Consider the following 11,974-nt stretch of genomic DNA (forward strand, 5'->3'; position numbering starts at 1 on the left):
GTCATCACCTCACAGACACTAACCTTCCCCCCTCACCCCCACTCTGTTCTAACATTTGATTTGTCAATTTCACATGTGTTCATTTTTTTGATTGTATCACTTTGGTATATATGGTTGTGCTGATTTTCTTCCACATATTGATCTGAGGAAGTGGGTGTGGCCCACGAAAGCTCATCATCTAATAAACCATCTTGTTAGTCTTTAAAGTGCTACATAGTCCTGTCTTTTGTGTCAGCTAAACCAGACTAACACGGCTGCATCTCTATCACTATTTTTCAGGTTTATGCGTCACATTTCTAACTTCACAGACAAGAAAGATACATGCACTCAGATTGACTATACACATTCAGAGAATTACAAGATATTGAATGATAGGTTACGTGCCCTGTTTTGCATAAAGGATATTCAAGTTATGCATATTCATATTTAAAACATTTCCCTAAAAATATGAGCGCATAGTTTCAAGGTGGTATATCACATCCCCTGCTTTCCTCGCACCCACAGAGCCAGTTATGTCATCACAGAAGGCAATCAGGTTGGTCAGGCATGACTTGCCCTTGGCGAATCTATGCTGACTGCTCCTGATCACCTTCCTCTCTTCTAAGTGTTTCAAAGAAGAGGAAAAGAATCTCTGCATTCCTTGAGGGCCAGTTCCATTTTTCCGGGGACTGAGATGAGGCTGACTGGTCTGTAGTTCCCTAGATTCTCCTTCCCTTTTTTAAAGATGGGCACTACATTTGCCTTTTCCAGGCATCTGGGACCTCCCCGATTGCCCTGAGTTTTCAAATAATGGCCAATGGCTCTGCAATCACATCAACCAACTCTCTCAGCCCCCTCAAATGTGTTAGATCCAGCCCCATGGACTTGTGCATATCCAGATTTTCTAAACACTCCTTAAGCTGTTCTTTCACCACAGAGGGCTGCTCACCTCCTACCCATTCTGTGTTGCCCAGTGCAGCAGTCTGGGAGCTGACCTTATCTGTGAAGATCGAGACCAAAAAAAATTGAGTATTTCAGCTTTTTGTGCATCATCCATCACTAGCTTTTCTTCACCATTCAGTACAGGTCCCAACACTTTCCCTGACCTTCCTGAGGCCTACCTGGAGAAACCCTTCTTGTTACCCTTCACCACGTTCAACTATTATTTACAAATTTAGATTATGACCAGCATAGAAACGACATCAGTCGAAGCTTGTAGCGAATTTTTACAAAGAGGGGGAACATTAATAGATAGCGGGAATATACTTCTAAAACCCAGGAGTGATCATAACACTAAACAATTAAGGGAAATCAGAGACATTGGAAAAGAAGTGATGAAGCAATTCAGTTGTACGTGCCTGCAGAAAATATCTAAAGACACCAGTGTGTGCATTAGCATTGTGACCACAACAGTAACATTGTATCAGTGCACACCTATCAGCTTTCTTCTTCCATCTGTACAATAATTAGTGGGAAGTGCAGTAATAGTACCAGCTACCACATGACAGTTTCATTAGCAAACTAGGAAACTGTGGTCTACATGAAACTGCCATAGCATGGGCAAGCACTTGGTTAAAAGACCGTAGTCAGTAATTTGCTGTTGATCAGGAAGCATGTATCTAGTCTGGGAACAGTCAATATTTTTACTAGTGACATGGATAATGAAACGGAGAACATGCTTATAAAATGTATGGGTAACGGGATTAGAACTCCAAAGGACCTTGATGAACTGGAGAATTTGTCTGGGAAAAAATGACTTCAACAAATGATATTCTGTTACCAAAAGTACGAAGTACCACACTTAGCAAGGAAAAGCCACATGCACAGATATAAAATGGGAAATAACTGAGTAGGCAGCAGTACTGCAGAAGATGATCTGGGGGCAGGGCCATCCTTAGGCATATACAGCTGCGTAGGGCACCACTAAATTGTGTGGCATGGTGCCCTAAGTTGCATATGACACCTCCTTCCCCGCAGGCTCAGCACCAATTCCAGCAGCCCCCAGTCCCAGGCTGCTCTCCCTACTGCGAGCTCAGTGGCTGCTCCAGTGGCCCCCAACTCTATCCCCCAGCTAGACCCCCAAAGGCTGTGACCAGCCCCGCTCAGCAGCACGAGTGCAGGCCTGGAGACTCAGGAAGAGCAGGGGGCAGCCATGCAGCCGGCAGCTGGCGAGAAGCATCGTTTCCTCTCCAAAGCACCACTTCCCCTCAGCGGGCAGCACAGCCACCATCTCCTCAAACACACAGGGGGAGGGTGATCACAAGGCTCAGTCAGGCTGATCAAGTGTAATCAAGAGAACAAAGGCTCACACACTCCCAGACACACAATCCCAACTGACACCTAACTGAAAGAATGAAATCACCTGAAACGGGAAAAAAAGAACCATCCGTCCCGTAAAGCAAAGCTAGTACTCTCACCTTGCTCCTTCAGTGGGGGGAATCTCTCACTCCCTCTCAGACTCCCATCTGCTTCGCTCTCCTGGTCCGTCTGCCTCCAGCATTTAAAGCCTTCTCTCCTAAGTCAGGCCTGCCCGCTCATTAAGCACTGGGGGGGGGGGAGAGGGTGATCACAAGGCTGATAGTCTGAGGTAAATAGGATGAAGTTCAATAAGGACTTAGGGAGGAACAATCTGTTTCACACATACAGAATGGGAAATGACTGTCTAAGAGAGTACTGCAGAAAGGGATCTAGACCTCATAGTGGACCACAAGCTAAATGAGTCAACAGTGTGACGCTGTTGCACAACAAAACAACAAAACCCCATAATCATCACTGGAGACGTTCCACAGAGATTTCAACAACCTACACCCCACCATTAACCTCAGCCTGGACCATTCCACATGAGAGATCCATATCCTGGACACCACAGTACAAATCAGCAATGGAAAATTAGACACCACCCTCTACAGAAAACCCACTGACTCATACAGTTACCTACATGCTTCCAGCTCCCATCCAGAACACACCATACGATCCATCATCTATAGCCAAGCCCTTCGATACAACCGCATCTGCTCTAATCCCACTGACAGAGACCAGAAACTTCAGGATCTCTACCAAGCATTTATAAACCGCAACTACCCACCCGGAGAAATAAAAAAGCAAATTGAAAGAGCCAGACGAATACCTAGAAACCGTCTACTACAAGACAGACCCAAGAAAACCAACAATAGAACACCACTTGTCATCACCTACAGCTCCCAACTTAAACCTGTCCAACACATTATCAATAAATTACAGCCTATACTGGAACAGGACACTAAACTCCAAGAAGCTCTGGGAGACAGACCCATAGTCTCCTATAGACAACCACCTAACCTCAAGATGATTCTTACCAACAACCACAGGACATACCACACTAATACCAACCCTGGTACCTTCCCTTGCAACAAACCCCGTTGCCAGCTTTGTCCACATATTCACTCTGCTGACACCATTATTGGGCCTAACCAAGTGAGTTATAAGATCAAGAACACATATTCCTGCGCATCCAGGAATATAATCTATGCTATCATGTGCCAAAAGTGTCCGTCTGCTATGTACATTGGACAAACGTCTCAGACACTTTGCCAAAGAATCAATGCCCACAAAACAGACATTAGACAGGATCACAAAGAAAAAACAGTTTCTTGCCATTTCAACCAGAAAGGACACTGTCTCAATGACCTAATCACATGCATCTTACTTCAGAAGACTTTCAAATCTGCACTTGAAAGGGAATCCTCTGAACTGGCATTCATGCTAAAATTCGACACTCTCTGCGGGGGGGTTGAACAAAGACCCCAACTACCTTACCCATTACAAAGATAGCTTCCCCAATTATCACCTCTAATATCATTAACTCACAGACATCTACCCTTCCCCACCTCTAATATCATTAACTCACAGGCATTTACCTTCCTCCTCCCCCCCCCCCCCCCCCGCATCTCCCCTCTGTTCTGAAATGTGATTTGTCCTTTTCATATGTGTTCATTTTTTTTAAATTGTATCCTTTGGTATATATGGTTGTGACTACTTTCTTCCACTATTTGATCTGAGGAAGTGGGTCTGGCCCATGAAAGCTCATCATCTAATAAACCATCCATCTTGTTAGTCTTTAAAGTGCTACATTGTCCTGCATTTTGTTTCATCATTATGGGATGCATTAACAGGAGTAATGTAAGCAAGGCATATGAGAAGTAATTCTTCCACTGTACTCTGCACTGATTAGGACTCAACTGAAATACTGTGTTCAGTTCTGGGCACCATATTTCAAGAAAGATGGAGAAATTGGAGAGGGTCCAGAGAAAAGCAACAAGAATGATTAAAGGTCTAAAAAAACATGATCTATAAGCGAAGACTGAAAGAATCTGGCTTGCTTAGTTTGGAAAAGAAGAGAGAGGGGATATGATAAGCTTTGAAGTACCTAAAAGGGTGTTACAAGGAGGAGGGAGAAAAATTATTCTCCTTAATCTCTGAGGGTGGAACAAGAAGCAATAGGCATATGTTGCAGCAAGGGAGGTTTAGGTTGGACATTAGGAAAAACTTCCTGTCAGAGTGGTTAAACACTGGAATAAATTGCCTAGGGAGGCTGTTGTGGAATCTCCATTATTAGAGATATTTAAGAGCAAGTTAGATAAACATCTGTCAGGGATGATATTGATGGCGCTTGGTCCTGCCATGAGGGCAGGGACTGGACTTGATGACCTCCCTTCCAGTTTTAGTATTCTATGATTCTACATCTGGTATATACAAACATTACATGCAGCAAGTGAAATGTTTTAATTTGGTAACACATACAAAAATTACAATAGTTCAGCGATAACAATCGCTGTATCTGCAAGAAGCCACATTAATAAGACTGTGCTCTTTTCTGAGGTAGCTCTGAATAGATGTTGTATCTTTATATTACTGAACTTTCTGGTTTTAACAAGGCTTTTCAGAACTTACGAAAAGTTTTTGCTCTAACCTGCTTTTGAAAAGCAGTAAGAATATGACTGCATGGAAGGAAGATAATAATAGAATAGTTAATAAAAGTGCAACCTCAACAGGATTTGAATTCCATACTCTTGAAAGCCAAGACATTTTAGCTCAGACTTTGTCTTCTATGGTCTAGCTCTGTTGTGCTGCTGCAAAGCCAGTAATTTAGGAATTTCCTCTTCGGGTGGTAGAGAACCAGAATAATGGTACTACCTCCCCACCCATTTTTGTTCCCAAAATCCAGGGGCTGTAAAGGTTGAACATAGCACCGCTTATTCCCCACTTCTGATAGTCCCACTGCACACTGCTCAGAAGCTGAGCCTTATCAGCTTGGCTACTCAACATGCGGCCCACAGCCCATTTGTTTGTGGCCCGTGGTGCAGTTTGGGTTTACGTGGGGCTCAACACACAACCCGCAGGTGGGATCCTTTGAACATGACCTCCACTGGGAACACACTCCACAATGCTTAGGATTCTTCCATCCCAGGACTCTACACTTGTCCTTGTTGAACCTCATCAGATTTCACTCTGGACCCTATTCCTGCCCTCCAGCGTATCTACCTCTCCCCCATCTTACTGTCATCTGCAAACGTGCTGAGGGAACAATCCATCCCCTCATCCAGGTCATTAATAAAAATGTTGAACAAAACCGTTCTTAGAACAGATCCTTGGGGGTACTCCGCTAGAAACCAACCGCCAACCTGACATTGAGCCGTTGATCACTACCCGCTGGGCCTGACAGTCTAGCCAGCTTTCTATCCATCTTACAGTCCATTTATCCAATCCACACTCCCTTAACTTGCTGGCACGAATATTGTGGGAGATCGTATCAAAAGCTTTGCTAAAGTCAAACTATATCACATCCACTGACTTCCCCAAATCCACAGAGCCATCATAGAAGCTAATCAGATTGGTCAGGCATGCCTTGCCTTTTGTGAATCCATGTTGACTATTCCTGATCACCTTCCCCTCTTCCAAGTGCCTCAGAATGGATTCCTTGAAGATCCCCTCCATGATTTTTCTGGGGACTGAGCTAAGGTTGACTGGTCTGTAGTTCCCTGGATTGTCCTTCTTCCCTTTTTTAAAGATGGGCGCTACATTTGCCTTTTTCCATTCATCCGGGATCTCTCCCGATCTCCACGAGCTTTCAAAGGTAATGGCCAAAGGCTCTGCAAGGACATTTGCCAACTCCTTCAGTACCCTCGGAAGCATTAAATCCTGACCCATTGATTTGTGTATGTCTAGCTTTTCTAAATAGTTCCTAACTTGTTCCTTCCCCACCAAGAGCTGTCCACCTCCTTCCCATACTGCATTGTCTAGTTAATGCATTTGTCTGGGAGCTGACCTTGTCCGTGAAGACAGAGGCAAAGAAAGCAGCTTTTCCCACTGTGACAGCGTGTTGGGGTTTCCCCATCTCCTGCACCCCCGTAGTGGCACAAACAGACTCCACCAGCCAGTAGAATAGAGGGAGTTTATCGCTTCTTCGAGATACAGCACAGCACAGATGTCATCTGCTTACAGGAACTGGGGCTAGGAGGCCTCAGTGCCCCCCCCCCCCCCCGAGATGGGGAGTGGCTGGGCCCTACAATCCCAGCCCCCCTCCCTAGCTCCTTCTCCCCTGCTTCCCAGACCGAAACTACCACTCTCTTCCAGCCCTGCCTCCTAGTCAGGGCTCCACTCCGCCTTCTTCCCATTGTTCTGCTCCCTGGGAGATAACTGGGCGGACAGGTTCGGAGCCCCCTTGCATAATGACTCCTCCCCTGCCCTGCTGAGCCGTGGTACAGACAGCGGAGGTCACCCACAGCCCACTGCCCAGCCTAGCAACCAGCAAGGTACCCCCACTACGTCACACCCACATCAGCTGTCACTAGGTTACCTCCCTCATCCAGTAAGGGCCCCACATCCTCTCTGATCACCCTCTTATTGCTAACATGCCTGTAGAAACCTCTTGTTATCCTTCACATCCCTTGCTAGCTGCAATTCCAGTTGTGCTTTCGCCTTCCTGATAACTCCCCTGCATTCTTGAGCTAGACATTTATACCCCTCCCTAGTCATCTGTCCAAGTTTCCACTTCTTGTAAGCTTCCTTTTTGTGTTTAAGTTCACCAAGGATTTCTCCAGTAAGCCAATCTGGTCGCCTACTACGTTTGCTTTTCTTGCTGTGCATTGGGATGGTTTCTTCCTATGTCTTCAATAAGGCTCCTTTAAAATACTGCCAGCTCTCCTGGACTCCTTTCCCCTTCATGTAAGCATCTCAGGGAATCCTGCCCATCAGTTCTCTGAGGGAGTCAAAGTCTGCTCTTCTGAAGTCCAGGGTGTGTATTTTGCTTCTCTCCTTACTTCCTTTGGTCAGGATCCTGAAATCGACCATCTCATGATCACTGCTTCCCAGGTTGTCACCCACCTCTACTTCCCCTACTAGTTCCTCCCTGTATGTGAGCAGCAGGTCAAGCTGTGCATGGCCCCTGGACGGTTCCCTCAGTACTTGTACCAAGAAGTTATCCAAAATTCCATCGACTACTCAATTAGTTGCTTAATCGAAATTTACATCCTAGAGCATTGCTATTTTGCACCTAGCTATTACATGCTCTCACGTAGCCCTGTTTCCCCTTACACAAAACCAGATATTGTGCAAAATGAAAAAAAAGTCACTGCCAGGACTTAATTGGTAACTCATGATTGCAATCAGCCTCTATTAAATATAAACGCACATGGATGTTTTGAAGACACTTTGTTATACAGGCCGTCCTTGCATTAAGTCCAAGATAAGTGCCAAAAAACTTGGAATTACAGCGAAACAACTTACAGCAGGGAATTTTTTTCCTGCAGCTGACTTCCATTTGCGCAAATTGGTGGATTTTTTGTGCAACTTAAGATCAGGGAATGGGAGGACTTATAACACATCAGTTCCTACAAGCATCAACGACTTTAGTGCAGAACAGATGTATACCAGGGCGGCTTATGGTGGGGATGCCCTGTAACAGAGGATGTAGGAATCAAACCCATAATCTTCAATGCTACCATCAGGTTAATTTTTGGAGCCTGGTTTATCTATATTTCTACTTTGTGTGCACTGTGAAGTTTTTACTGGATTTTAAACAAACATGTAGAAAATAACAAGCACACTTCACTGTTGTTTACACAAAGTGGTTCCCTTAATCTACAGGATAATGGAAATTTTAATCCAACAGCAAACAGTCTGCTACATTAAACTTCACATCATGTGAATAAAAAAATGAGATAGGTCCTTCAGATTTAAATCCATGCTTGTCACTTGTGTTTCCAAAACAACCACTCAGTAACTACTAACAATTCCGACTGCTTATGGTGTCAACATCCATGCCAATTGATAGAGAAAGAGCAGGCAACACTGGCTTAGCCTATATCTTCTAGAAATACCAGAGAGGCTCCCCAATCTTCCCCTGGTACTCAGTCTCCCCACCCCTTGACAAACTAAAATCTCCAGCCCTCCCACCACTATCTGAGCCTAAAGGCCTTTCTTCAATCCCCGTAGTAGCTGGTGCATCCCGGCTCTCAGTGTACCTACCATTCTCCATCTACCGGTGATTCCTGTGCACCACGTCACCAGACACACGGCCGTCCCAAGAACACCTCTAGTCCCGCTGAACCCCACTGCTACATTCCAACCCCTGTGCACTGATATGGACCCCCCCATGCTGTATCCAAACTCCCATACAGCTTTCCTCTACTCCCCAAGGGACATCCCTACCCAACCGCCGCTCCCTGCACAGCCCCTTCCTGCTACACCCACCCAATCAGCCCCCCAGGCACACCCCAGTATCCCCCAGGCACCAACTCCAGTCCATCACAGCCCTCCATGCTGCCCCACAGCCCCAAGGAGGTATCCACTGCTCCCCCCCAGCCCCACTGCCCCACAGCCCCAAGGAGGTATCCACTGCTCCCCCCCAGCCCCACTGCCCCACAGCCCCAAGGAGGTATCCACTGCTCCCCCCCCAGCCCCACTGCCCCACAGCCACTCCCCCCGCTGCCCCACAGCCCCAAGGAGGTATCCACTGCTCCCCCCCAGCCCCACTGCCCCACAGCCCCAAGGAGGTATCCACTGCTCCCCCCCAGCCCCACTGCCCCACAGCCGCTCCCCCCGCTCCCCCCACAGCCCCAAGGAGGTATCCACTGCTCCCCCCCAGCCCCACAGCCGCTCCCCCTGCTGCCCTACAGCCCCAAGGAGGTATCCACTGCTCCCCCCAGCCCCACTGCCCCACAGCCGCTCCCCCCACAGCCACAAGGAGGTATCCACTGCTCCCCCCCCAGCCCCACAGCCGCTCCCCCCGCTGCCCCACAGCCCCAAGGAGGTATCCACTGCTCCCCCCCAGCCCCACTGCCCCACAGCCGCTCCCCCCGCTGCCCCACAGCCCCAAGGAGGTATCCACTGCTCCCCCCCAGCCCCACAGCCGCTCCCCCTGCTGCCCCGCAGCCCCAAGGAGGTATCCACTGCTCCCCCCCAGCCCCACTGCCCCACAGCCGCTCCCCCCGCTCCCCCCACTGCCTCCCCCCCAGCCCCCATAGCCCCTCCCCCCAGTGCCGCTGCCCCCGCTCCCCCCACTGCCTCCCCCGCATCACACGCCGCGCCCGCTCGCTCCCTTACCAGCCCGCTCGGGTACCAGCCGCTCCCCGCGCAGGCGTACATGGGAGCTCGCACACGGCGCCAGGGCGCAGGCGCCGATCGCCTTCCAGCCTCGCAGGCGAGGAGCCAGGCGCATGCGCCGCTGTCTGCGCCCGGGGCAAGTCGCCGCCAGGATTATTTTGCGTATGCGCTGTAGCAGCACGAGCCCCGCCCCCTGCCATTTGACAGGGCGGAGCCAGAGCGAGCCTAGTGCTCTGACAGACAGGGCCTCTCACCTCTAGGGGGTACAACGGGACACTTAGCCCCGCCCCTCCCCTCCGGCCACGCCCCCTCACTCTTCCCTTGGCTCAGTAAAATGCAGGACTATGTAGCACTGTAAAGACTAACAAGATGGTTTATTAGATGATGAGCTTTCGTGGGCCAGACCCACTTCCTCAGATCAAATAGTGGAAGAAAGTAGTCACAACCATATATACCAAAGGATACAATTAAAAAAATGAACACATATGAAAAGGACAAATCACATTTCAGAACAGGAGGGGGATGCGGGGGGGGGGGCGGGAGGAAGGAAGGTAAGTGTCTGTGAATTGATGATATTAGAGGTAGGGAGAGTGGGATGTTTGTGAGTTAATGGTATTAGAGGTGATAACTGGGGAAGCTATCTTGGTAATGGGTAAGATAGTTTGAGTGTTTGTTCATTCCTTCTCGGAGAGTGTCGAATTTTAACATGAATGCCAGTTCAGAGGATTCCCTTTCAAGTGCAGATGTAAAAGGTCTTTGTAGCAGAATGCAGGTGGTTAAGTCATTGAGAGAGTGTCTTTTCTGGTTAAAATGGCAAGAAACTGTTTTTTCTTTGTGATCTTGTCTGATATCTGTTTTGTGGGCATTGATCCTTTGGCGAAGTGTCTGAGACGTTTGTCCAATGTACATAGCAGACGGACACTTTCGGCACACGATAGCATAGATTATATTTCTGGATGCGCAGGAATATGTGTTCTTGATCTTATAACTCACTTGGTTAGGTCCAATAATGGTATCCGCAGAATGAATATGTGGACAAAGCTGGCAACGGGGTTTGTTGCAAGGGAAGGTACCAGGGTTGGTATTAGTGTGGTATGTCCTGTGGTTGTTGGTAAGAATCATCTTGAGGTTGGGTGGTTGTCTATAGGAGACTATGGGTCTGTCTCCCAGAGCCTCTTGGCTCCCTTCTCTTCCCCTCACTCCCTGTCACTGAAGTGGGGGAGGGGCAGGAAGGGATTGGGGCAAGAGGGGGGCTGGGCTGGGGGAGGGGCAGGGATTGGGGCAGGAGGGGGGCTGGGCTGGGGGAGGGGCAGGGATTGGGGCAAGAGGGGGGCTGGGCTGGGGGAGGGGCAGGGATTGGGGCAAGAGGGGGGCTGGGCTGGGGGAGGGGCAGGGATTGGGGCAGGAGGGGGGCTGGGGGAGGGGCAGGAAGGGATTGGGGCAGGAGGGGGTCTGGGCTGGGGCGGGGCAGGAGAAGAGTGGGGCAGGAGGGGGGCTGGGCTGGGGGAGGGGCAGGAAGGGATTGGGGCAGGAGGGGGGCTGGGCTGGGGGAGGGGCAGGAAGGGATTGGGGCAGGAGGGGGGCTGGGCTGGGGGAGGGGCAGGAAGGGATTGGGGCAGGAGGGGGCTGGGCTGGGGGAGAGGCAGGAGGAGAGTGGGGCAGAAGTAAGGACAGGCAGGGACTAGCCTGCCTTAGGCCTGCAGAACTGCTGACCAGACTTGTAATGGCTCAGCTGGCAATGCTGACTAGAGCTGCTGGGGCCCTTTTCATCTGGGCAGGAGGGTTTAAAACTGGATACCTGGTAACCCTAGACCCCATACTGAGCTGCCATGCTCACTTGGGGCCCTTAACTCCATGTCTCACACTAGTGCTGGCTGCCCCCCCCCCCCCCACCTCCAGTTCCAGGGGCCTTGGAGAGTGAGAAATGTCACACATGGGGCTGGACAAAAGCTTGATGGGCCTCTTGTCTCAGCAGCTGGTGAGTCCCATGCCACTGATCTTTAAGCCACAGAACTGGCTTCAATGATTAGATAATGGCATAGAAAGCGTACAGTTTGCAGATGATACCAAGCTGGGAGGCGTTGAAAGTGCTTTGGAGGGTAGGATCATAATTCAGACTGATCTGTACGAATGGTCTGACGTAAATAGGGTGACGTTTAATAAGGACACATGCAAAGTGCTTCACTTGGAGAGGAAACGTCAGTTTCACACGTACAGAATGGGAAATGACTGTCTAGGGAGGAGTCCTGCAGAAAGGGATTTGGGGTTATAGTGGACCACAAGCTAAATATGAGTCAGCAGCATGACACTGTTGCAAAATAAGCAAACATCATTCTGGGACATATTAACAGGAGTGTTGTAAGCAAGATACCAGAAATAATTATTCCACTCTGCTCTGTGTAGATTAGGACTC

The 11,974-nt window shown here is 49.0% G+C and overlaps 1 protein-coding gene across 3 annotated transcripts in view; it reads right to left on the bottom strand.

The window, feature by feature from the left end:
* Positions 1-9,706, bottom strand: part of TBC1D24 (TBC1 domain family member 24) — a 30,652-nt gene extending 20,946 nt beyond the window's left edge. Inside the window, exon 1 of one of the 3 annotated variants that reach the window (XM_075899019.1) lies at positions 9,562-9,706. The gene's annotated coding sequence lies outside the window, so the exon portion shown is untranslated. Of the gene's footprint in view, positions 1-2,396; positions 3,444-8,484; positions 8,700-9,561 lie in introns of those variants that run through there. The other 2 variants (XM_075899021.1, XM_075899020.1) reach the window with 2 other exon arrangements.
* Positions 9,707-11,974: the final 2,268 nt, after the last annotated feature.

The sequence above is a fragment of the Pelodiscus sinensis genome, chromosome 16 (assembly GCF_049634645.1).
Source record: "Pelodiscus sinensis isolate JC-2024 chromosome 16, ASM4963464v1, whole genome shotgun sequence".
Lineage (NCBI taxonomy): Eukaryota > Metazoa > Chordata > Testudines > Trionychidae > Pelodiscus > Pelodiscus sinensis.